Source organism: Nelumbo lutea, chromosome 1 (genome assembly GCF_056320005.1).
Source record: "Nelumbo lutea isolate HS-2025 chromosome 1, American lotus-T2T, whole genome shotgun sequence".
NCBI classification, from domain to species: Eukaryota; Viridiplantae; Streptophyta; class Magnoliopsida; order Proteales; family Nelumbonaceae; genus Nelumbo; species Nelumbo lutea.
Window position 1 is genome coordinate 40,270,589 of NC_142684.1, and position 27,603 is coordinate 40,298,191.

At 38.9% G+C, this 27,603-nt stretch overlaps 1 pseudogene; it reads right to left on the reverse strand.

Moving 5' to 3' along the window:
- Positions 1 to 22,433: 22,433 nt before the first annotated feature.
- LOC148874365 (AP-5 complex subunit mu-like) lies at positions 22,434 to 26,370 on the reverse strand (annotated as a pseudogene).
- Between the last annotated feature and the right edge of the window lie 1,233 nt (positions 26,371 to 27,603).

The window sequence follows — 27,603 nt, forward strand, 5'->3', positions numbered from 1 at the left end:
AAACTATGCTTCACTAGAAAATGAGCTTTTCTCCTTCTTAGATGCTTATAGTGGATACAATCAGATTTTCATGGACCCCACAGATGCACCCCATATAGCCTTTAGGACACCCATAGAGAACTTCTATTATATGATGATGCCCTTTGGTCTGAAGAATGTTGGGGCTACATACTAGAAAGCGAGAGGCCACATATAGTACATAGGTAACCAGATGAAGCTGGCTGTCCGCAACCCGAACCATCATGCCCCTCCTACCGTGAGACTCAAACCAGTACTCAAGCCACTTCTTTAGCAGAATCTTCCCTCGAGTAGTAGACCAGTCCACCTGCACTTTGTATGCGGCAATCTCTTTGAGGACTTGATTGCAGAGCTCCCTCAGGTTTGTCAGAATGGACTCAACATGCTGCAAATGTTGCGCAAACAGGGCTCCTTTGATAGGCAATGCCAGTAACGCGGCTGCATCCTCAATGGTAATCATGAACTAGCCAAATGCACCAACAAAAGTGTGGGTGCAAAAGCACCAATGCTCCAGAAGGTGCCTGGCGTACTTAGCCCCCTCTTTACTAGAAAGATTTGTGTAGCAATCCATGAACCTAAGGAGCCTTGCATCTTGTAACATATGACAATACACAGGGTTCTCCAAAATATGCTACGTCCATGCCGTATAATTATTAGGGGACTTCAAACCATCAGTCCCAGGCTCTTGACACTTGTACTATACAGATTGATCATGATGACCACACAAACACATCAACTCTGTACCGGAGATGACATCAAACACCTCTCCCTCACCGCGGGATACAGGCATCAGAGGCCAAAACCCCTCCCACCATCGGCCATCGCAGCCACCTCCCTCTCAGACAACATTTCTGCCATATCCACTTCCCTAACAAAGTCAGGGAAGGGACATTCAGTCCTCTTCTCTACTTTCTTCTCCATCTTCTCCTCAGTCTTCTTCTCTACCCATTGTCGATGTAGAGCCATGAATGAAAAGTAGAGTGGACATGGAGAAATAGGTGCTAATCGAACAAGGAAACTTAATCAGTGCAGAAAGCAGTTGAAAATAAGCATGCAAAGTAGGAACCAACAGGGACACACCTCTCCTTTAAATGCAGTCCCCACATGTTGAGAATGACAAACAATGCCGGGAAAGACAAACAGACGCGAGTACGCAATCCCATCCACCGCTTGATGAAACATAATTTCAATAAAATTACCAACATACCCTCCAAAAGGTAGGACAAAATAATGCAGTAATTCAAAAGAGGTGCCACATCAGCAACCGCCACTTTATATGTATCGGGTACCGGAATAGTCACATATGAGTGAACAAACCATATTTATTACAGAATTACAAGTAAAGAATCACTAATAATGACCAATACGTGGCCATTCCCAAAAGGCTTCCCTGTTCCCCATCAATAACAAAATTTGATACGCTGTTGAATCACTCAACATCAACAAACACTAAGCATCGAATAGTCTGCAACCCCGTCATACAGGGGGGCTTCTCCCTTGCTAGGCCATTAACGATATCACACTTTTCCAGTCCCTTCTCGCCACCAGTAGTTAGGGGGGCATGATATTCCAACTGCTAGCTCTCCACCAACAGCCAGAGGGGCTGAAATTTACAAACCGAACACAAGTTTTCCCTTTATGTCAACGGTCAGGGGGCTAAACACACACAAATAGAGCATAACATTGACCATCGATAGAAAGGAAATGACCAAAAGACAAGGGGGATAAAACCATGGAATGCAAGAAGCCCCCACCGCAAAAACAAGGCACACATCATCTATAAAAAATTAGAAAAATAGGGCAAATCCTCAGACCCAATGCATGCAAACAAACTCAATACAAGACCTAAAAACAAATGCAAAAGCAAAGTGCTTATCAATAAGCTTCCACTTACCGATAAGTAGGGGGGCTAATGTAGGTACATAGTGTTCATTTAGTCCCTGAGAGCATTAAACACTATCTTCACACCACATGAAGGCTTGCGATTAACCTGCAGTCAACTTTCCTCCTATGATGAATCCGCAACGCATCACAAGTCTTGTGATGAACCCACAATGCACATCGCAAAACCACGATAAACCCATGGTTCATTGCATGCTCTCGACAAGCCCACTTGTAGCCTGAGCAGAGGCAAACCCGGTTTGAGCCCACGATGAGGATCGCTTACATTCGGACTTGTGATAAACCCTTAACCACCCTGGCACTGTGGCCTGTTACAGAGTTGTGTCTAGGCATCATCTAAGCGCGCAATGTCAAGAAGGGCAAAAGAAACAAGGTGCCACATAAGTACAACAAGACAACATTTATCAAAAAGTGACATCACCAATGCCACATCAATTAAGTAAGGCATGCAAGAGGTAGTAGAACGCGTGAGTAATGAGAGCTCCTGAGCGAAAGGAAAGCCAATCCTCAAATAGAACCCCATGAGACACATGGCGAAACCCCAACCTTGCACTTAATGATGGACAACAAGCCCAATATCCCCTTTCCTAATAGGAGACGAGCACCTTTATCTCCTACCTTTTAGGATCTCGGGATCTCCCCCATAAATTGAGATCCTCCTCATATTGAGACTCATTATTCAACAACCTAGCACCCTTGCTGTCAACTCCCAATTCTACCATCCGAAGCCTAACAACTTACCCTAAAAACCTAACCCCTTCCAACTCTTGGTCCTTCTTTGTCTTTCAAAGAAACCACCCCCAACCTAGCCTTACCCAACCTACACTGAGAATAGAGGCAGAGAAGTGAGGGTCTTAGGGAAATTAGTACCTAAGACCCAATAAAATCACCTCAAAGTTGGTTTCAGGAGAAGCTGGAAGAACGTTTCTCCAGATTTCTTAAATTTTGGTAGCTATGTTCATTGGTTTTTTGAAAGAAATTGAGCCGGAACAACTCCTGTATTGGGATGCTACAACAACTTGGAGAGAGGGGTGCCTAATACCTACCCTCTTCCAATCCTTGGGACTTGAAATTTCTTGACTATGTGCCTTTTCCATGGAGAATGGAGTACTATCAAAGACTTAAATCGATTTTTTCAAATCTGAAAATGAGGGTCTATTTCCTCTAAAAAATGGGTGGAGACTCCATCTTTTTGAGCCGACCATGAGTTTTCTGGAACTCACACTTAGTAAAACAGATAACGCAATTTTAAGGTGCATCTCCACCCACCAATTCAACCCACTTTCAAGCTAATGAGGAAAGGCCTTTAGAAATATCATCTTATGCCATTCTCTTTCTCGTAGCACTTATTTTAATCATGAGGTAATACATATATCAATCCCTAGGTCAACTTTAGGTCTTACCATAGTGTTTTCCACTGACTTTCATAAAGTCGGGTTCAAATGGGCCTTAAATGGGCTAGGGTTCCCACAGGGTTTCTCCTTGGAGAGGAAACAAGAGAAGGGCCCATTAAAAGGAGATTATACAATGATTTATGGACATCATGGCAATGATGTGCATTCATTGGTGATGGGTGTGAAGAGCCACATAAGTCTTTTTCATGGGCCAAACACTTATGGCCTATGTACAAATTACACTCACATAGCACATCACACATAAATGATCAAAATCGAATTAAATCTTGTAAAACTCTAATTGATTAGATTAACTCATGGTCATCCCATCTATGGACCCAATTATCTAATGATATTCATCTTGGTACATGAGCCCAACTGCAAAAAGTAGTTTGACCCATATAGTTGTCCATACTGAAATGGGCTTATCTTGATTTAATCTAATTCTAATTAGATTTTACTAGTGTAGGTACATGTTGATCACCAAAACCGTAATAGCATAGAAGGTGCTAAATTGATGCTACAAAGATACCATGACAAGTTCAGGACTCAACACAAACTTACGATGAGCTTTGAGCCTGCACAGACTTGCGATGAGCTCAAAGCCTAAAACGAGCTTGAGATGAGCTCAGGGCCACCGTAGACCTATAATAGACCCAAAGTCACAATATCAAAGATAAACTTAAAGCCATTGCGAGCCTGTGATGAGCACAAAGTCATTGCAAGTCTGCATTGTGCTTAGAGCCATTGCAAACCCGCAATGAGCTCACATCCATTGCGTATCAGCAACGAATGAAGGAATAAAATGTTTGACCAGTGTCCCTCATGATAAAACACCCAATAGGATTAAGAGAGACATGTGATATTAGTAATGACATCACCTGTGCCACGTCAGTCTAGGAGAATCACAAAAGGAAGTAGCATACATGTATTATGAGTATCCTTAGATGAAAGGAAACATCATCCTTGAGATATCTCACAAGACACATGGAAAAACCTTAGCGGTGTCCCCCTAACAACTAACACCAAATCAAAGATTCCCTTTCTTAGTGAGAAGAAAACTCTTTTAGTTCATTCCTTTCGGGGCCTCAAGATCTTTTCCTATAAAAGGAGGCCTGACTCGTAACGAGAACAACATTCTGTCAATCATAGCCTTTAACCTACCCTTTTCCCTTAGCCTTCCTTCATCTTTCAAAGAGACCCACGTACGTAGCCCTACCACCACACTCACATCAGAATCTCTAGTTATTCTTGAATCATGAAGGATGACCGCTCATAGAATTAACCTTTCTCTCATCTCTAGAGAACAAACCAATGAGCAAGAAAACACCAACCCGGAGATTGAAGACCAAGCCAAAAAAGGATCAGTCGAGCAGGTTGACATCAAGATCCTCTTCAACAAGGTGCATAAGTTCAAGAATCATTTCGACTTCATAGAATAGATGCAAGCCAAGATGAGAAGCACCTTATAGTTATTCCTCCAAAGGTCATCTATGACCGAGCATTCCCCTTTCCCCCCTCCAATCCTTCCACATCCATCCTTGCTAACCACCCCACAAACTCGAACCCTGGCATGTACGAACACCCTCCCAAAACCAACCCTGTGCCTACACAAGACACGATACAAAGAACCTATTTCTCTACCACTGAACAACCTCATGTGACCCCACAAAACAACATGGCAATAGAAGCACGCATCAACCACGATGAACTGAAGGAGTGTGTTCAAGGCATGATGGAGGAGAACCAGAACATGGCCTAGTCCTCACGTATCCTCCAAAAACCCTACTTTAACTGGATCTTGTACAAACCTTACCCCCTTGGTTACATCTTGCCTTAGCAATGGCCATAGTATGATGGGCAAAAAGGGAGCTCACAAGAGCATGTGAACAAGTTCGAGGATGCCTTGGGATCATTTGCCCTGGATGGAGACTTGAAAGTCAGGGAATTCTCCAAGTCTCTGATCGAACCTTCATACACCTTGTTTGTCAATCTGACCATGAGTAGTATAAACTCGTGGGTAGAATTATATTGGCAAAAAGATTCTTGTCCAAATGGTTTACCTTGGAGCGGAGGCTGATAATGGCGGACTTGCGCAACATAGAACAACACGCGAGCAAGGACCTCTTGGCTTATCATATGAGGTTCTAGAAGTTGACACTATTTTTGATGAGCACACCATTAAAAAGAGTTTTGTTGAATAGTGTATGCAAGGGATGTATCTAGCCTATAGAATAGGCATTGAAAATGTTGAGTTTGAAACCTTTAGTCAATTATGGAAGTGCATGGAGAGGACAATGTGCACTGTCAAGAGTACCACACCCCTATCTACCCTGACGGCATCGCAGTACAGGAGGAATGAAGCATACATCATAGATTGGAGGCCTTGGAACACTAGGGGGCCTACTACCTCCACCCCTCCCCTTTTCACATATAGAAAAGATGAAGTGATAATGATAATGAACAAACTAGTGGAGGATTGTGTGATCAACCTACCACCGCTACCACCAGGAGTTGACCCTGAGAAAGAGAGGCATGGGGGAGGTGGTGTAGTTTCCACCAGTCGCCAAACCATGATCTAATGGGCTGCTTCACACTTTGACGACTATTTGTATAGAAGGTAAAACTAGATGATTTTGTTAAAAGGAAGCCAACTTATGTAGAGAACAACCCCCTCCCCGCACACACCCAGGGAGGTACTATCAATGTGGTAAGATCATTAAGAGGAGACCGTCAAGATATGTTAATCCAACAGTTTGAACAGAGCTTGGACCTCCAATAGTTCTTCAGCAAACAAGATTCACCCCAATGTGATAAGCATATATTTATACATATTTTCATACCTATAACTTGATGATTTTGGTAATAATTTTTTTTGGAATTAGCATGGTATTGCACTAATTATGATGAAATTGTCTTGCAAGGTGATTTGGAGCTTAATTGTGAAATTTTAAGGAAGAATTCAATTTAATTGATCAAGACAATATAGAGGAAAGTCTATGCAACAATGATGTTCCATGATGTGGCCATGAAGAAGAGAATCCATTGAAATCGGATTTGATATGGATGCACAAAAAAGGAAATTTCCTGTTCTGATATAGTTCCCATATTTTGGTCATAACTTCATGTCTATAACTCAGATTAAGGTGATTCAAACCGGATAATTAAAGATAGGAGATAGGGCTACAACTCTTATGTTTATCGCACACCCTAATTCCTCCACCAACCAAGTGAAGTTTGAGCTACAAGTTTTGAGTCTAACAATTGGCGGTGCAAACAAGATAGGAATTCAACTTTGATCAATAGTAGGAGACCTAATTTATGTTGAATTAGGAGTCTGCATTGAGAAGCAATTGAGGGGGGGCTGCATCATAAAAAGAACCATAGACTCAAGGCAAAAACACACATCCTTAGAGAGAATTTGGTAGAGGAGAAAAGAGGAAGTAGTTTCAGCATGTTAGAGAAAGAGAGGATGAATCTGAATCTAAGAGGGAGGAAAGCTTAGTTGTTGCACTTGTCTTCTACCTTCAAAGGCTAAAGTTTTCTTGTTATTCTATTCATTCCTTGATGTGTTTTTATTGGGATTCTTCCTTAATTTTCTCGAGTGTGTTGAGTTTAATTATGTCTGGCTAAATCTCTTAAATAAGGTTTAGATGGATTTTGATCTTAGGATTATATAGTTATTTGTTTAATTCAATTCAAGACCTTTATTATTTGCACGATGAATTTTTATTATTGTGCTTAATGCTTTAAAAGAATTGGCCACTCTTTTAATGATTGGATGATTTATGCATGACTGACTAAAGGATTGTTATGAATTAAATCCCTAAGCAATAAAATTCGCATGTTAGACTATGATATCGAAAGATGATTATCTCATGTGTGGGAATCATGGAAGCTTAGTGAGTCAAATCTCCTTCCAAGATTAGAGGTTTCCAAAGAACTTAATGCTTATTTTTCCTTTTGATAACCACTTAGAAATTTCATGGTAGAATTGGATTAATAAAGGATTAATCATAATTGAGTCTAGGGGTCAGGTGTAACTTTCCAGTTTTTCCCACTAATCTCCAAGGTCCAGGGCAATACTAGAAATCTGGTCCGGTTTAAGGTTTCAAGTAATCCTACACTGCATGTGCTTTGGGTCTCACCCTAGCAGCTGAGACAAGCGACCCCAACACTTGGTAGCACACCAGTGTCGACTTTCGCAAGATAATTCTCACCAGACTTATCCAACGGCTGTGAACATTCTAAACTAACACGAGTCTCATTAAGTGTCTAGTTTAAGCGTATTACACAGAAACACACCACAAGAACATTAATCAAATATGCACTTTATTCATTTACAATAAATGTCATAAGTACATCAATCTAATTGGAGCTAGGGCATACAATTGTCTAACAACTCCCACTTGCACTTAGGTCTAAGGAGTCCCATACTTTCCACGTATTTCTCAAACACTTTCTGTGTCAGTGGCTTAGTCAATGGGTCTGCTACATTCTCCGCTAATGTTACCCTCTGAATCAGGACATCCCCTCTACCAATAATCTTCCGTAGTACGTGTTACTTCATCTCGATGTGCTTGGACTTCGAGTGGGCTCGAGGCTCCTTAGCCTGAGCAATCGCTCCATTGTTGTCACACAACAACGAGATGGGTGATGTGCTGGATGGAACTACTCCCAATTCATGAACGAACTTTTTCATCCACACGGCTTCCTTGGCAGCTTCACTTGCGGCAATGTATTCGGCTTCGGTTGTGGAGTCTGCCTTGGACCCCTATTTGTTGCTTTTTCAGCAAGCAGCACACGATCCTACCATGAAAACATACCCAGATGTAGACTTTCTATCATCTGGATCCGATTGGAAATCGGCATCAGTATACCCCTGGATCTGTAATGAGCTACCATCGAATACCAGAGATAACTCTTTTGTCCTTCGAAGGTATTTCAGTATATTTTTCACAGCGGTCTAGTGCTCCTACCCTGGGTTGGTCTGAAATCTACTTACCACACTCACTACGTGAGCAATGTCAGGACGAGTGCACAACATGGCATACATGATGCTCTCTACGGCTGAGGCATAGGGAATGTCCTTCATGCCATCAATCTCCTTAGAAGTCTTATGAGACATCTTTTTTGAAAGAGTGACTCCGTGCTTGAAAGGAACATTTCCCTCATTGGAGTTCTCCATGCTATATCTCTTGACAATTTTGTCAAAGACCTATCTCTATAGTGTCGAAGACCTAGTATATATGAGGCTTCTCCAAGATCTTTCATGGAGAATTGCTGTGAAATCCATACTTTTACTATAGTCAACATTCCTATGTCATTCCCAATGAATAGAATGTTGTCTACATACAGAACCAGGAACATAACCTTATCCCCACTGGATTTCCTGTAAACACAAGGCTCATCCAAATTCTGCTCAAACTCAAACTTTTTGACGGTAGAGTCAAACCGGATGTTCCAACTCCTAGTAGCTTGCTTAAGTCTATATATGGATTTATTTAACTTACGTATCACGTGTTTCTGATCCGCAGCTATGAAACCTTGTGGTTGCTGCATATAGATATCTACAGTAAGATCTCCATTCAGGAACACATTTTTGACATCCATTTTCCAAATCTCGTAGTCATGGTATGCTGCTATAGCTAGCAGGATCCGAATGGATTTAAGCATGGCCACGGGCGAAAAAGTTTTCTCATAATCGATGCCCTCTCTCTGAGTATACCCTTTCACCACAAGACGAGCTTTGTAGGTCTCAACCTTACCATTGGGGCCTTTCTTCCTCTTATAGATCCATTTACAACCAATTGGTTTTACCCCGGATGGCGGATCTACTAGAGTCCAGACTCCATTGGTCTCCATTGAGTCCATCTCAGCTCTCATGGCCTCTACCCATTTTAGGGAATCTATGTCCAACATAGCTTCCGCATAAGTCAAGAGATCCTCCTCACTAGTCAAGGCTTCCACTAGGTAACTATCCTGGTCATAGCCAAAACGAATTGGTGGCCTGGACATCCGGGTAGATCTTCTAGGTTGGTCAATACCTGGAACCTGTGGTACACCTCCCACTGACCCTGAGCTCTCCTCATCAAGAACTATTTCCTGACGATGTAATTCTAGGATGTAATCACTCTCCAAGAACTATGCATTTTGGCTGCAAAACACCTTCTGCTCACTTGGGTCATAGAATAGGTAACCCACAGAGCCTTTTGGGTAGCCTATGAATAGGCAATGACTAGTCTTGGATTCCAACTTGTCCACACTCGGTCTTTTAACGTGCGCAGGACAACCCCAAATCTTCAAGTGTCTGACACTTGGTTTCTTTCCAGTCCGAAGTTCGTATGGAGTGTTTGGAATCGATTTGGTTAGAACCCGATTCAGCATGTATATCACAGTCTCTAATGCGTAACCCCAAAAGGACGTGGGTAATTCTGAGTGTATGAGAAGTGACCAGAACATATCCAATAAGGTTCTATTCCTCCTCTTTCAAACACAATTAAGTTGTGGTGTAACAGGAGGAGCCAACTGTGACACTATCCCGTTGACCTTCAAGTAGTCCCTGAATTCGCCAGAGATATATTCGCCTCCTCGATCTGATCGAAGGGCCTTGATTTGTCTCCCTAACTGTTTTTCGACCTCTTGTCTGAACTCTTTGAACTTTTCAAAGGATTCAGACTTGTGTCTCATAGGTACATGTAACCATACCGAGAATAGTCATCGGTAAATGTTATGAAATACCCGTGCTGGTTACGAGTCCTAACAATCAGGGGACCACATACATCACTATGTATAAGGTCAAGCGTGCCTGTACATCTTTTAGACTTACCGTTAAATGACCATTTTGTGATCTTACCCCGAAAGCAAGGCTCACAAGTGGGAAGATCTTCTATAGTTAGAAAATCCAAAGGACCATCCTTTACCAACCTTGTGATATGGTCAACACCGATATGGCCAAGTCGGTAATGCCACAGGCATGTGGGATTTACAGTATCTTGGATCCTTTTCTTGGGGATATCAGCCAACGTAGTTTCGGCTACGTTAGTTTCTAGAGAAGGGTGTAGAACATAGAGACCATTCTTCAGTTCCCCGTATGTGAAGAATTTGTTGTTTCTTTTAATAGTAATCGTATTACTAAAGAAGACAGAATAACTATCAGCACACAGTTTTGAGACAGAAATCAAATTTCTTCTTAAATTCTGTACAAAAAACAATATTTGAGTACAATTTTTCCTTCTCTAAAAATCAACTCTACGGTTCCTATTGCCGTAGCTGCAACACTTGTAGAAGTCCCCAAGTAAAGCGTTACTTCTCCTTCACTCAGCTTTCTGCTTACCTTGAACTCCTGCAGTGAGTTACACGCATGAGTTGAAGCCCCAAAGTCAATACACCAGGACGCAGAAGCAACCAACAAATTGGTTTCTATGACACAAGATTCAAAATTACCTTTCTTGGATTCCACGTATGCTTGCAATAGTGACAGGCATCAGATGCCTTGTCTTTCCTTTGATTTTTGGGTTTGGCATCTTTCTTCCGGGGCTTTCTCTTTGCCCTCCTCTTCTTGCCCGATTTTCCTGCTTCAACAAGCATGGCAATGGGCTCATCCTTCTTAATCAATTCTTCGGCCCTCTGCAACATATTGTTAAGTTCCTACAAGCTGACATTCAACTTATTCATGTTGTAATTCATGATGAATGGATTGAAAGACGGAGGCAAAGAGTTGATAATAGCATCAATCTGGGTTAATAGATCCAGCCCGGATCCAAGAGCCTCCAGTTCGTTGATATAACCCATCATTCGAAGACAATGGTCGTGAACCTGTTGACCATTGGACATCTGCGCATCATGAACTGTTTCAAGACCTTCTGTCGAGTAGAATGGTTATGCTCTTCATACATTGTCTTGAGACTGTCCAATATGTCTTTGGCAAGTTTGATCTGATCAAACTGCCTCTTTATTGGATTATTCAATGAGGCAATGATATAGTAGCAGGAAAGGGAGTGTTTCTCCTCCCATTCTTGGTATTATCTTCTCTATGCCTCAAAAGCCCTATCTCCCAGACGATTTGGGGCATGATTTTTGGCTATCTTATCAAACTTCTCAAAGGTTAAGACCAACATAAGGTTTAGGTACCAGTTGGCATAGTTTGGGCCCTTAAGCTTGTTGTCGTTAAGAAGCTTTGCAAATTGTTCATTTGTCATTTTCTGATAAAAGAGCAAACATCGGTCCACAACCTAATTTGATTCATATTCATTACATAGATATGGATTTTAATCTATGTTTCATTCCCATTTGTTCATCTCCAAGATTTCCCTCCTATCTCAGTAATGGAGTAGCGACTTGTCTCTGGAAAAGTGGGAAACCACATAGGGTGCATGGAGCCAACTGTTTCAGTTGCAAAACCCCACCACCTTTCTATAAATGATCATATCCCCTCATCATATGAGTTTTCCCTTTGGCCTGTTTCAGACAAGGTTCATAGTCATTTTAGGTTAAACCTTTCTGTCCAGTGAGTGCTTACCCATCATATTCGTAAACACCAAGGTACCGTGGGAGAGTTCCCATTTTCTAGTGAAGCCCTCCCACATCGGTCTATGATGCCCCTATCATCTTATGAAACACTCAGACAAATCCAACAGCAAATGGATAGCCCATTTTCTGGTTGTTTCCTCATTATTGAAGGACCCATCTTCATGCTAATGATGGATGGCCTTTAGAGAGCTCATCATATGAATCTCCCTATCACATGCACTCATATTATTGGAGGGAACAATAATTATGCCCTAGCTTAATTTAGGTCAAACCAGAGTGGCTCCCACTTACTTTCATAAAGCCATATTTGGGTGGGCCCTAATAGGCTAGGGTTTCGCACATGACCTCTTCAGGAGGTGTAGAGCCCACCACTGAGGGAGATCATCCAATGGTCTTTATGAACACCATGGCAATGATGTGCATTCAGCCATGGTGTGCACAAGAGCCGTTGTTGTATCTGCATGGACCAAGTACTTATGGCCCATGTATGTTGCACATCACACATCCATACATCACATGCAGGGATAAGTTGATCGAATCAATTAAATATCTGTAAGGCCCATAATTAAAGCCCATTTTAATACATTATTTAGGTATATGGGCCGAATTAAGGTTTAGCAGTTCGGCCCATATAGCTTTCCTGCAAAAGTGGGCTTTTAGCATTTTTAACAATTTAAAACTGGGCCTTACAGGTTGGGCTGAATTAAACTCTTAATTAATTATCAATCCTTAGGCCCATCAGTGGGAAATTAGGGCTGACAATCAGCCTCCATTGAACCCTAGATTCGGTCCAACCAGTTTGGACCAATCTGGTTCGAATGAGTCTAGGGTTTGATCTTTATTTAAAGATTTAATTTAAGAAAAGATCTGAAATTAAATATTGATCAAAGGAAAGCAAGAATCAGTCAAAGAGGGTTGTTCGCACATCACATCCTGCAAAATAGAGGTTAGACCACAAAATGCAGTTTCATAAACTGCAGGGATAAGTTGATCGAATCAATTAAATATCTGTAAGGCCCATAATTAAAGCCCATTTTAATACATTATTTAGGTATATGGGCCGAATTAAGGTTTAGCAGTTCGGCCCATATAGCTTTCCTGCAAAAGTGGGCTTTTAGCATTTTTAACAATTTAAAACTGGGCCTTACAGGTTGGGCTGAATTAAACTCTTAATTAATTATCAATCCTTAGGCCCATCAGTGGGAAATTAGGGCTGACAATCAGCCTCCATTGAACCCTAGATTCGGTCCAACCAGTTTGGACCAATCTGGTTCGAATGAGTCTAGGGTTTGATCTTTATTTAAAGATTTAATTTAAGAAAAGATCTGAAATTAAATATTGATCAAAGGAAAGCAAGAATCAGTCAAAGAGGGTTGTTCGCACATCACATCCTGCAAAATAGAGGTTAGACCACAAAATGCAGTTTCATAAACTGCAAATCACAGATTGCGATATCCCCATCTGTGAAATCTCCTTCCTGTGCCATCTTCGATCCAAAAATAATAAAAACAGAAACCCTAAAATTTCTATTAATATTACATCAGATCGAATCCTATACATTCAGTCTAAAAATAAAAAAATATATATTTTATAGACCAAATGTAATAAATCAAGAAACTGCAAATCGTAGTTTTCCGCGCCAATCAAGATTTCGATCAGAATCAAGAAACTACAAATCAGAGCCTAGAGCATCATTCTTCCTGCCTTTTTCTCTTCGATCAGGATCTGTTTGTGGCCATGGAAAATCCCGATGAGGAGAGTTTTGCCTTAACCTATGCCCTCCTTCCTCTTAATGTGCCCACCTATTCAGCTTAACAAACCCTCTACTTCTGTTGTGTTGCCCTAAATTTGTTTCAGTGGAGTTTCCAGTAGAAAAAACCTTCTCCATTGACGCGCTTCGTGTTCATATGGTTTTTCACTATTTTCTCTGATTTTAGAAGTGAATTATGGCTTCCCACGTAGGTTTTGTTCCTCCTCCTCCTGCACCCTCTAAGGGTAATGAGACCAAGGCTGTGGAGAAAATTGATTACCTGAATCTTCCTTGCCCCATACTGTATGAAGAAATCAATCGAGAAACTCTAAGTGAGTCTTTTTCTTAGTATTCTATTTTTTTTATGGTTTCTCACTACCCTTTTTTTTAATGGCTTTGTAGGTTCTAGTTCATTTCCCCCCTTTAAATAATCTATTTGATCTTTGAGTGCTTTCCTCTCTAGCAATTATGACATTATCTGCATTTATTTATTCCAATCATCTTTGTTTCAATTTAGTCTGATTTGAGATCAAATGGACGGTGAATAGGTGAAATGATGGAAAACATGAATTCATTACTCCAGGATGAAATAATGGAATTATGAATTCATAGCTTATTATCAATGGAGTTTTTGTTTATGTTGTTTTTTTCTCGTACCTGCTCATATTTTGTGTATGAGATTTCTGACGGTGTTGAAATTTTAGTGTTGTTTCTTGTGAACTTAATTGTTGAAAATGTTATGAGCACTTTTGATATAATTATGATGTTTTGCAAATCCCCATTTAAAGGTGCAAAAACAAATATCACTTACATCAGAAATTAATGCCATCTCCTAAACATATTCCGTCATTCAATTTTTTTTTGTTAGAACTATTTGACATATCACACGAGAAAACTTAATTTGTGAAACTTAACTTAAGCTTTATGCTTTTTGCTTGATTTAATCTACTTAATGTGTGCTAACATATGCATATGAAAATACTTTTTTTTGGGTGAACATATAGTCATATACACATGCTTATGTACGTAAACATAGACACATAAACAAAAGTTTATGCCATGTGTAGGTTTAGACAATTTAGATAATAATTTCTGATGAGACCTATAAATTGCAAACAACAATCAATTCATGAAAAAGTTCCTATTAGTTTCCCTTGTTTTGGGTGCTAGTGGGGAGCAAAAGTATTTAGCATGAACTGAAGAGTTTATTTAGGAGAATTTGTTTACAAAAATGATGAATTGGGTTTCTTCTTTAGGTGGCAAATCATATTTTGGCCACATTGGGGAGAACGCATTGCCATTCCAATATGTTTAGCATAGAGACTAAGAAAGGACCTCTACATTGCTTGGGAACAGATTTTTTGACTAAGTCATAGCAAATTTTTGTTCAACTTTGTATTTCTTTCTTTTGGTCATTAGTACAATGTTTATGAATCTACAAGTGTTTGGAGGTGATGATTCTAATACTGAATCCCCTAGAGACAATCACACTTCGGGAACAAATTTAAAGCAACATGGAGATTCTCAGAAGTCAGTTGAAGATTCCAATAGTGAACATAATGAGCAGCAAGGAACATTGACAAATGGACGTGAGAACCCAATGAATGAGATGGATGGTAGTTGCAATTTACCTGCCAATGAATCTCACAATTCAATGGGAGAGATTCTGTCTTCAATGGATCCGGGCCTAGTTGTGCTGCACTTGGACCTGAATTATGTGCAAAAAAACATTTAACTAAATGGCTCTAGCTTCAATGTCAAGCGCTCGACTTTTTGGAGAAGGAACATTGTAAGATGTTCAACCCTATTAACAGAGCAAGGGTAGTGCTGAAACCCAGAAGTTTAGGGGATCTTTGTTGCAAAACAAAGTTTGGATGGCTAAGTGTCACCACCCCCTAAACCCTAAGTACATGGTGGCAGTTTGTAATTTACCCTTTCTTTATTTTGATGGATAATACATGATGAGCACTTGGCCATCTGAGTGCTGTCAGTATCTTGTCACACCATTGACACTGATCTTTGCAAACCCTAATCAGCAATTGGCCACTCTTTGTGGTTGCATTGTTGTTCTAACATTTTTACTTAGAATAGTTAGTGTAAATAAGAAGTTTCTTATACTTTCTAAAATATCAGTGTCCTCAATTCCTGCTTAAGTACTAGGATATGAGATGTTTCATTCTTAGAATCAAAGTTCTAACATATTGTTCTTAATCCTTTTATTTTTCTTACAGATCAGGAAGAACACATCCATGGAGTCGATTGACTCTTCTGGTGAAGAAGAGTATGTTATCCCACCTTTAACAACTTAACATCTTTTTATTTACAGCTAAGAAAATTCTTACCTTTGTAATAATTCTTACATTGGCTTGAATATAAATGGCAACTTCTTGCTTATTTGGCTAGAAAGAGGTAACCATTTCACAAAGTTTTGGAAGGTCCTTATCATGCATATGACAGTGCATTGAAACTTGAAATTTTTTGTTTACTGTCTTGTATTCTCTCATGCTCATGGAGTTGTATCACATGGTCATTCATTGAAGTGTTTCTGACTAGACTCTTGGCTCTTAATATCAGATGTGACAGTACTAAGAAAATGGTCACACCCTGTAGGAGTTATATGATGTACCAAGAAAAAATGGTATTTTAAAAATTTAAAATCAATTCATATCCTTACATTTCCTATGAAACATTTTTGTTTCAATGGGTTCTTATATGAATCATTACGCTTTCATTAAAACATTTTCTCTTTCTCTTGTTTTATTTCATATTTGAGTAAGCTTACACAGAAAGCTACAGATTGGGTTTATGGATGCACCTATTTTATCCATTTCTCTAGTACCATCAATGATCTTTTTACATTTTGGAAATTTACTGTCTACAATTATAGGTACCAGGCCAATCATGATAGGATCCATTCCACACACATACAGGGGGTATGTGTGTGTGTTTGTCATGCATATCATTCTGACTGACGTGGCATATATTGATATATATCATGGTCAGATCCATTATCTGATTCCTGTACATATATAATTGGGAATGAAACCTTTGAGCCAAACAAGAAAATAGCACCTACATCACATCCCGCATACGTTTTATTTTTAAAATATATGAAACGAATTTCTGAATCTCTGAGAAATTCAGAGAAATTCATGTATCCACTGCACCTACACCTACACCACATCCCCCAAGAGAATAGCATCTTTCAGTACCATGTATCCACTACTTAATCATTCTGAGTTTCTCTAAGAATTAGAAGAAAAAAACTAATTATGTATGTGTGGGGACTAATGCCATATGACAACAGCCTCGGCCATCACTCAAGTGTGTAGTGGGATTAGTGTCTCTTCATAAATAGGTGAATTGATTAGTTGCAGCAGTAAAGTGACTTCAAATGCTTTGCCACCATGTTCTCTAGAGATTGGTCAATTACCCATCTGGGCCATCTCTGCTTCCAAAAGGATTATGGTGAAATAAAATGTTAATGTTAACATTTGAGCAAGGTACCTTGGATGTTAAGATTTTTGGTAAGGGAAACAAGGAAAGTGTCTGCTAGTGTACTGCATTCCTCTCCAACTCCTTTGTGGAGCCCAGGATTAGCAAATGCTTTGGCTTACAGTTTGACTAAGGCTGGAGTAAATAGGGGCAATATGAATGTGGTAATCTAGGGCTAGATGGGACAATGTGATAACCAGTTTGAATATTCCAATTTTCTTTTACAGTCTCATTGTAGTGTACTGCATTCTTCTCCAATTCCTTTAAATCTTATACATATATGAATTCCATAGTCCAAAACCATAGCACATTTTTTTCATAGTTTGCTAAATTCCATAATCTTATGATGATGACTTAAAAGAAGGATTATTAGGTGAAATTGCCCTTAACTTTTTTGAAATTCTCTTGGTACAAGGACTATCACACTTGAGGTGTGGTTTTTAATGGCAAAAGTTTGACATAAGTTAATTGTTCAGGGTATCAGACACCTAAGTTTGCATATTCTATATATTTGTGATGAGCATTAACTAATCATACACGTAATGTTGTTCTTTGTAGAGGTCAGATAGAGCTATTTGCTTATAGGTATTTACAATGTTTGAGCATAAAGCTTAGTGCATGATACAACCCAGAGGGAAAATATCTCTACTTTATTTGAGCATAAAACTTAACTTTATCATTCTCTAGGCTTTGTAGCAGAGGTTGTAGAACTAGGAAATTTAAATTATTCATTTGAAACATGAATCTCCAATCGATCTTTAATCCTAAAAAATACTTTGATGATAATTATATTGAAGGAACTGTTGTACAATCTGTCTTCATGCAAGAACTGTACTCAAAATTGAAGATTCTGAGAGAGATAAGGCATAATCAATTTGTTTGGTTGGGCTTGATTAAAATATCCATCTATTGCCTTTAAGTTTCTGCAATATTGTATTTCATTTAGGCTGCATTTGGATTGTGGTAAAATAATTTAATTAGGCTACACCTCTATTCTTGGAAAGAATTTGAATTCTGGTAAAATATAGAATTTACAAGGTTTTTCTTCCATATTCTTCCAAATTCCACATTGCTGAAAAAGCTGAATTTTAAATCCACCTTCATCTAATAATCATTACCCTAGTGAGTTGGGCTCTCTAAAGTGCATATAATAAATCAAAGATGTATTGACATGACAAATAAGCATGTGTCTAAATGGCTAAGTTTTGAGTGCAAAGCCTTATATTTTACATGTGGTTTGAAGATTCCCCAATGCATGGCTGAAAAGGGCTGTGAGAATGGAGTGAGTACAGTTTTGTGAGGATTGAATCTGCTCACCTTTGATGTCGTTTTCCCTTCTTACATTACATGTGGTTTGAAGATTTGTAAGTAGGTAAAGAACTCGCATCAACTGATTTTGAACTACTATTGATATTCCAATTAATTGCTTAGAATTCAGCCCACATATAAATTTTAGTTACTAGTCCTATCTTTATAGTTAAAAATATTTGAACATAATTCTAATATTTATATGTTTTGATTTGTAGGTTCAACCAATATGTTAAGTGGATTTGCATTGGAAGATGTACTGCATTATTGTAGAATTTGATTTTTTTTTTTTAAGTTCTTATACTATTTATATGTCAATTGGATATTGTATTTGAACAATGTCTTTTGGATATTTTAATATATAATCTTTGAATTAATAGATCTCATTTAAAATTGATTTTTATCAAATGGTTTTGTTGTATTAAACATGTATGAAAATGCTAAATCAATAAACAATTCATGTACCACAAAAATCCTACAATTAAGCAGGTATATGATTTTTTTTTGAAAAAAAAAGGTTTATGCCGGCACTCATGTCTGTTGGCTTAGCTATCAACCTGGTATAAACAAAAATGAAAAAAAAAAAAATCTAAGTCGGCAATCATGCAACCGCCAGTTTAGCCGCAAACACACCTAAGTTGGCAGCCATTTAACACCGGCGGCGGTTCGGACCGCCACCTAAGAACGCGAGGGAGTTTGATAGAAAGCTAAGGTGACGGTCTTTTAGGACCTAAGCCGGCGGTCATAACCATTGCCTTATTAAAGATAACCCGACGACTCCAATAGACCGCCGCTTTAGAGCAACTTGAACCGCCTTTGCCCAGCCATCAAAGGCGGCGATCATTTTAGTCTAAGCCGGTGGTCCTAATCTAAGGCGGCAACGTCTTAGGCGGCGGACGCATGACTGCCACCTTAGACCTAAGTCGGCGGTCATAGGACCGTCGGCTTTGACCTTTTTTCTTGTAGTGGCTTTCAATTTCATGGCACTGAGGTGAAATGATTGCTTCCACTAAGTTGAGTTTTCCTCTTTATATTCCCACTAATATATTTCCCAAAATCAGTAAAACCAATAGAAATTTGAAGTTTATAAATTATAGGTCCTGCAATGACAATTATACATGCTAAAAGTGTTAGACAGTTTTGTATGCCCTTAGCTTCAATCCGATTTGATGTACTTTTGTTATTTAGTGAAAAAAATTAAAGTGCATGTTTGATTCATGTTATTTGGTATAATTCTGTGTAAGACCCTAAAACTGGACACTTATAGAAACTTGTGTTAGTTTTAAATGTTCACAGCCATTGGATAAGTCTGGGGAGAGATTTATTCTGTCAAGGCTAATACTGATGTGCCACCAAGTGTTGGGATGGCTTGTTTCGGCCATCAGGGTAAGACCTAAGGCACATGCATTATATGATTGTTTGAGCCCTTGAACTGGACCAGATTTCCAGTATTGCCCTAGACCTTGGAGACAAATGGGCAAAACTAGAAAGTTACACCTAACCCCGGGACTCGATTATAACACATCACTAGGTGTCGGATCGGGTTGTCTTTGATATGTCAATCAGTGAGATCCTTGGTGGGGGTTAAAACCTGAACATGTTGGGGCAGTCTAAGAATTCATTTGAGTGAGTGATCATAGTGATAGGATCAACCCCTTTGTCGAATAATGGTAATGATCGGGAATGCACTCTCTCTGATGGAAACCAAACTGCTGGCAGTTGATTTCAATCGTTGGAATTTTGTTTTGCAAAATTAATATATATATATATATATATATATATATATATATATATATATATATATATATATATATGTAGATGTGCGGTTTCAAAAGATTTGCAAATGGTTTTAATTCCCGAGATCCATGTGAGTAGAGAGTGTGACACTGTTCCTTGCAGCCGAGGGAGAGGTCCTCTCTTGTCGGGCAGTGCTTGATCATTATGGGCTGAGAGGTTAAGTGTAAGACCATTTAGGATAATACCTGATGGGCTAATCTTGCACCTGCCCACAGTCCCTGGGTTTTTATAAGATGGCTTGGACCAGGGACCACTTAATGTAAGTGTTGGGCCCATAGGATCCATGTGATGGGCTGAAAGGGGTCACTGAGTTTTTCAGTGAATTTGGCTGGGCCTTGCAATAAAGGCTGGGCCGAACCCATGTGGTTGGTGTGTAGATCAATGCTTGGGTCCCACGCCATACAAAGAAACCTAATTGGGCAGTAGATTGGAAACTAGTTAAACATTGAACACTTAATGGGCCAAAAGCCCATTGGGAACTGGGCTGATATGATCACCTATTCATGGGGGCGAATCTGAGATTAATGTTAGTAAAAGGATTGGGTCTTTAACCTTATCCACTCTAGGAGACCAAATTCAAATTAGATTTGAATCTGGTAACCTCCTGATTAGATCAGGAGAAAACTAACTTAATCTGTAGATAGGATTAAGATTATCCTCTATCCAAATATTGATTTGGATTGGGATAGCTCCCAATTAGGAGGTTTCTTAATCAAGAAGGAAGAGGAGAAACCCTAACAGAAATATCAGATTTCGAACTAGGGTTGGTATGCAAGAGATACTTCCTGCGAATTGAGATTTTATCTTACACAGACTCCAGAGAGAAGAGACACAGTTCAACCCTCTTCATCCCTGGATTTCTCCTCTAGCAGTTGCCATTCCCTGTTACAAGATTGGATCTTTGCAGCAATAGGAAGTCAAGAAATCAGTTCTTGACAACAGTCTTGCAAGAAATCGGCAAAGGATCCAGTGTGTAGGATGCACCCTGCTGGTTCCGTTCCATCCACAGCTGTGTCATCTTTAGCAGGAGCGGATCTTGGTTTCTTCTTTGGGCGTGAACACCAACTTTGGGAGATATTGTTTCTCCGGATCAGGTATAATCATTCATGTTTCCTTTTGGTTCAGATCTGGTTTGATTATGGTTCAAGTAGAATCCTTGAACATTGTATTCTAAATTAAGGAAATATGATTCCTAGTTGGAAGAAGGTAGGAAAAATTTTGAAATTCGCCCACCCATTCTGCACCCTTCATGGCGTCCATTAGATGGATCCTACCATTCTTTCAAAAAGAAGAAGTTCATACCTGCTTCACAAAAGGTATAAAAGAACTTACATATGCTGCTTATAACCATCCACCATTAGAAATGTAATGCAATTTGAGTTTATATGTACATATCTTCAATGATGGTCTAGTAATGTCAAATGAGACCAATGACTACATCAGTAATACAGAGTGATCTTGTGCAAGTTGAAGCCTTTAAGACTCTAAAAGGACAAAGAGGCTAAAGGGGCATCTGGCATTCTGGTGGTAAGAGTAGAGTGGGCAACAGTTATGGTATTAAAGGGGGAAGAACCAAAGGAACAAGATCCACTTACGCTGCACTTGGTCATTCCTTATTTTAAGGACTCATCTCCTTTTTGCTGTTAGTAAAATGCCCCTATGAACACTGAGTTTTTAATTTCAAAAAGGAGATAAGTCCTTAAAATATTGAATGCCAAATGCAGCCTTAGCCTGCTCTGTAGTTGGGGTTAGGTCAATGATGATGACTATTCATGCAATTATGTAAATGGGCAAATTTACCTGCATCATTATGTTTTTTTTTTTTTTTTTATCATCAACAACATAAAGATCGATTTATTAAGTATAGCAAGAAATAATGCATATGTTTAAATGTATACAGGATGTGTCTTGAGACACCCCTTTTATGTACGCTAGGCCCCATCCTGCCTACCTCTTACAAATTTCTTCCTTCTAGGATACAAATTCCCTATACATTTGGTCCCTACTTGCACCCTACCTAGCTAGTGCATTTGATAAGCCATTTGTCTACATCATTTGGTCCCTACATGCCCAGGGGGGATTTCTATAATATTTCGACCATAATTTCTTTCCCATTCATTTTTTTTTTCTTAATTTCACCCAGGAATGAATTCCTCATAAGAAAAGTTAGTATGTTGTATTCTGAAGAGCTTGGTAAAATGGGATTTTGTGGCCATCTATTGTCCTTGTTGAAGAACTTGAGACCAGTTGTGTAGTCATACTTTTATGTAATCTTTTGATTTAGACAATAAACATTCGGAGAAACAAATAAGAAGCACACTAGCAATAAAAGCTTCTGTTTCAGTTAAGCTGAGCCTACCAGAGTTGAGAACTCCACTGGTGCTTTGACAGCTGGATAAATGCTAACCTGCACACCGTACATAAAATTTGGAATAGTAATAAAAACCATGAAGATTTAGAAGTATCGACGGCCTTTTGCACATCCAGGCAAACCTAAAACTAAACCATATAAGTCAGCAAGGAATCCCATCATCCAAATACAAAAAAGGCCAAAGTACTCAATAAGGGCCAGAAGTGCAGTTGAACGAAAGAGACTGTTCAAAGAACCATGATATAATTCACCTCACCCCACCTAGGTCACCAACAGGTTTTAAGGCTTTGTGGGTTTAGAGTTGAACAATCCCAGCTGTTCCTCCAGGTGACAGGTTGAACATTCTGAACGTCTTGGTCAATAATGGTTTAAAAACATTGGTTTTCAGTAATATTTTGTAAACAAAGCAAGTTACATAAATGATCAAAGGTGACATATCAAAGTTTAACCAATTGAAATGGAGTTTGAGAAAACTATAACAATAAAAAATTACTTGGCTTACCGTTTTTGGATCAATTGTCATTCCTGAAAGTGTTGCCCCCACAATCCTAAAGGACACCTGTAAATCATGAAGTAACAATCATCCCAGGGCATTAGATGACTGTAAAGCCAAAACTTTCTTGTGTTCATGATTGGATTAACTGTTAATTTAATATAATGTGTTCAATTAAATGCTGCTGCAATTTTACAGGTTCAATATATGTGCCCCAAGTGAATTATCAACACAAAATAGGCAAAAATACTGATAATAATATCACTTATGAGCTTAACATGTGCTCACTCCAATATGTTATTTTACCAAATACTTGTCAGTTTCTCACTAGTACAATTGGCAAAGCAACAGAGTGTGATAGTTGTCATAAAATGAATATATGGTTCGCTGATAAAAAAATAAATAATATATGGCCCCGATTGGTCTTCCCTAAAACCTCTGAAAATAGTAACATTCAACTAATCGTATGAGGCCATTGATCATAATAACTCTTGCCAATGCAAACCAGGGACTACCTAAGTTCCAATTCCTGTATAGCATGCCTCCAATGCTTTTGAAGCAAGAGAAAAGAAGGCATTGTCTTATGAAAATATGACCAATAGATTATTCTTTTGCATAATTAATAAAATGGAGACTATACCAATAGGGATATTGACCCTGCTACATCACTGAGTTGGGTTCTTTCCCTCAGTTTTCACCTACCTACCTTAAATGAAAAAACTAGAAGTTCATAAACCAAGATGAATGAAAATGGGGGGAATAATGAATAATGTATCACCAATTTCCCAGATGACTAAGAAAATAAAAATAACAACATGAGTTTATGTTGTCCGGTTAAGAGTTGGAAGAAAGAAGAGAGAGGAGGAAGAACTGAATGATCTAGAAGATTTCTTAGCTAGATGGGGTGCAAATGGTCTAGAAGTTGGGAGCATCTTTTTTCTGGACTCAGTGATCAGCAAATGGTCTAGAAGATTTCTTAGCTAGATGGGGTGCAAATTACAATCAATTGTAATTGGGGGATCATAAACCAGGATGTAAGATTGAAAGGTATAACTGAAATAGAAGCACGGGAAGGGATAGACAGCCATAGACATGATGGGGTGTCCTGCACAACCATTCTGTAATATATTATCCTTCTTCAAATCAATAAATGAAATTAAAAAACACAAAAAAATGGCCAAAAACCGTTGTCCAGGTCAACGGTTCGACCACCCAGGCCAGCAGTTTGCGGACCAAATCACAGGGATAAACAAATAATACATACCTTTGCATAATTGTATGCCTGCCAGCAGAATGGTTCTTCTAAATCAACTGATGGAAGATCCTTGTTCATCTTTTCCATCAAGTATTCGTCTATGTTTCCCATATTATTAGAATTCTCAGGTTCAATATCACTATCATCTTCAGATGTATGTCCTTGAGTTGACCTAAGCATGGAGGGCAATCTTTGAGTTGACCTTGGTGCAAACTTGATTGTTCCAGGAAAAGTTGCCTCAATAATTTTTCCAGAAACACCTCTTCCACTTGCAACAATTTTCCATTCAATTGAACGATCAGTCATTGAAACTGCACCAATAGAAGGATTTCAATCAAAAGAAACCACCTTTCTGCTAGGAAAGGGCACAGTCAGAGTGCAGAATTTCATAGTTAGGGGAGGCTTGTAACGCTCCATTAGGCATAATTTCAATAAGAAGGCACCTTCATCTTCAGAGACCATTGAAAGTTGATAAAATCCTTTTATCAGAGGTCCAAGGCTACAGAATGCCTGATAACGCATTAAAACAAAATTCCCAAGTGGTGGAGAAAGCATCACACCCTGCTTATCTACACCTTGCTCTGGAACTTGAGCACAAGGATGGAATGATAAAACCTCTAGGTGAGCATTGTTCAACCTTGTCAATGGGAATGACACATCAGGCAATCCTTCTAATTCTGCTTTGCAGTTTACTTGACCTGAAATTGATAAAACATCTGGAATTTCATCACGGTCATACAATGCAGCATAAACTGTTTCATGAATTGTAAACAGTATTCGCTGTTTTCCTTTGTAGAGGTATGGCTTCCATGCTGGTTGCCTTAGGTCTGCAGGAGGTAAATCTGATGAAGAAAATCCATTCACTTTAATAGCAGAAATATTGGAATAGTTAAGGTCCAAAGGTGTCCCTATATTTGAATAAATACACAGATTAAAACCCAAACTAGATATTTAGTAACTTGCTGGAAGATCTACAAAAGATCATATGAGAGAAACTTGAGATGAGAAAAACCATAACAAAAAGTACCAACCAAAGGGCAATGAGCTACTAATAAATGTCCGCAGTGCATCTTTGTCAAATTGCCTTGAACCTATCTTTGGAGCATCTAATGTAGCAGTTCCAGTTACAACAGCTCCTGAAGTTGTGGAAGCCACAACTGGTGCAGCCACAGGTTTTGCTCTTGCAGAAATGCTTGAAATTCCTATGCTGCCAGTTAAAGAATCCAACAATCCTCCAACTGAAGGAGCCGCACTTATAACTATATCAGGTTCCATCAAATCATCAGTGATTACATCACCAATAGCATGTCCCACCATAAATGCCCTGTAAAATGGAAAGAAAAACAGTGAAACATGTCCCGAGCATATTGCAGGTTCTATTAATACATCAGTCTGAATAATAACAATTTCTCATTTAGGGTACAACTTGGGTCAGGTTGGGTTGGGAATTTATTAAAATTTCAATTGTCCCAGACCCTAACCTGAGCACAATGTAGTTGAAATTCTTCAAGTTGGGCAACCCAATTTGAAGCCCTACTCATCAGTAGAATAATTCCCACAGTACTGTCATCAATCCATTGATTCCTTTAGGAGTTTCTTTCTTTCTGGTTACCATTAGGGTTCTATAATTAGTTAAATCATTCTCACTCCTTTCTGTCCAAAGAGTTGAGAAGCACAAGTGTCAAATGGTCCAGTTATTCTGTGAAGGAAGATGGATGAGTTTTTAATTCTTTATAGTCAAGAAACAAAGTTTTCTTTTCTGTATTTCTTTTTAGAACTTTTTGTTCATTACATATATGCGAACATTGATCAGCCTAGCCAAATAATCAGATTAACCAAATCTATTACCCACTATACAGATGGGCTGTCTAGGTTAAATAATCATTTCTTGCAGGAATTGCCACTTCATTTTAGTAACAAAAAATCAAAGCCACCAACCCTCTATTTTCTAAGAGATCCACAAGAACAACAGCCAACCGTTGGATCCAGGAAAAATGTTCAGGCTGTTTTCCAAGAGTCTAACCTTGTGCACAGTTCTTTCATGTCATGAAGCATCCTCGTGGAACATCCTAATCAACAAACTTGATGAATGAGGCAAAGAGAACCAATCCCTATGACCTCTTTGTGAAAACCAAAGCTGACTGCTTGACTCCAACTCTAAAGGGAACCAACTCCATGATGATAGATCCGGTGATCACCCAATAAGCATTTCTTACTTTTTACTTTGATAAGGCCAATAACTGCCCGGATTTTGCAACTTCTGTCTTTAAAAATGAAAAATCTTTCTATTTTTCTGACCAAACAACCCAGGCATTTAGCTTGCATCTCCATATAAGCCTGTCTCTAGAGCCAAACAAGGCAGAATGCCATAATGTCATGAAGTCCTACATCTTGAGGGAAGCCCCAAAATACCTAGAAGAAATGGTTCTAGGTCTTACTAGCCACAGAACAATGAACTAGTTAGTAAATAAAGGATAGCAAAAAAAAAAAACTGACATCATTTAATGCCTTAACCCACCTATGGGGGTTGGCAACATGAATGAATAATATTCCTTCAAATCATACTAACGCAACATCTTTGTTAAAGAGGGGGTCCGCAAGTGTTGGTTACTTGCCTTGACTTTGCAGATGACGTAATCCTGTTCTGTGAAGGGGAAAATAAGAAGGAGATTAGAAACATTTAGGTCTCATAAGAAGTTTTGAGAGAATTTCAAACATGAAAATCAATTTGGAGAAAAACTATGTATCAGGGTTAATATGTCAAGGTAAGAAGTGAATTGCATTGCAGGAATTCTAATCCCCCTTGGCTAATCTTTTAATTTACTTTCTTTCCACCATCCACATGTCGTGAAAATTGCTAGGAGAATTGAAAAGATGATAAGGGACTTTTTTTTATTAAGAAAAGGTAATGAATTGTATTGAAAAAAATAAAAAATGCACCACCACACCTACACAGCAAGAAACTGTGTAAACACAAGCTCCACCTGTACAAAAAGAGATGTATGTTGTATTTGTAAAACTTCTGTTCACTGCAACCCAAGAGTGAGTTCTACCCCATAAATCCTTTACAATTGTCTCTTCTGTTTTTCCAAGTCTTCAAAAGCTTGCCAAAGGAATCACTTTCCAAACTACTTTTCCTTTTTTACTCAGACCTTCAACTGCCAACTAGTTAAAAAACTGCACCACAGATTTTGGGAAACAAAAGTGTAGCCCAAGAATTTCCAAAACTTTAGACGACAACCTTCTAGCAAAAAAAAAAAAAAAAAACAATGCCAAAATAAGTGATCA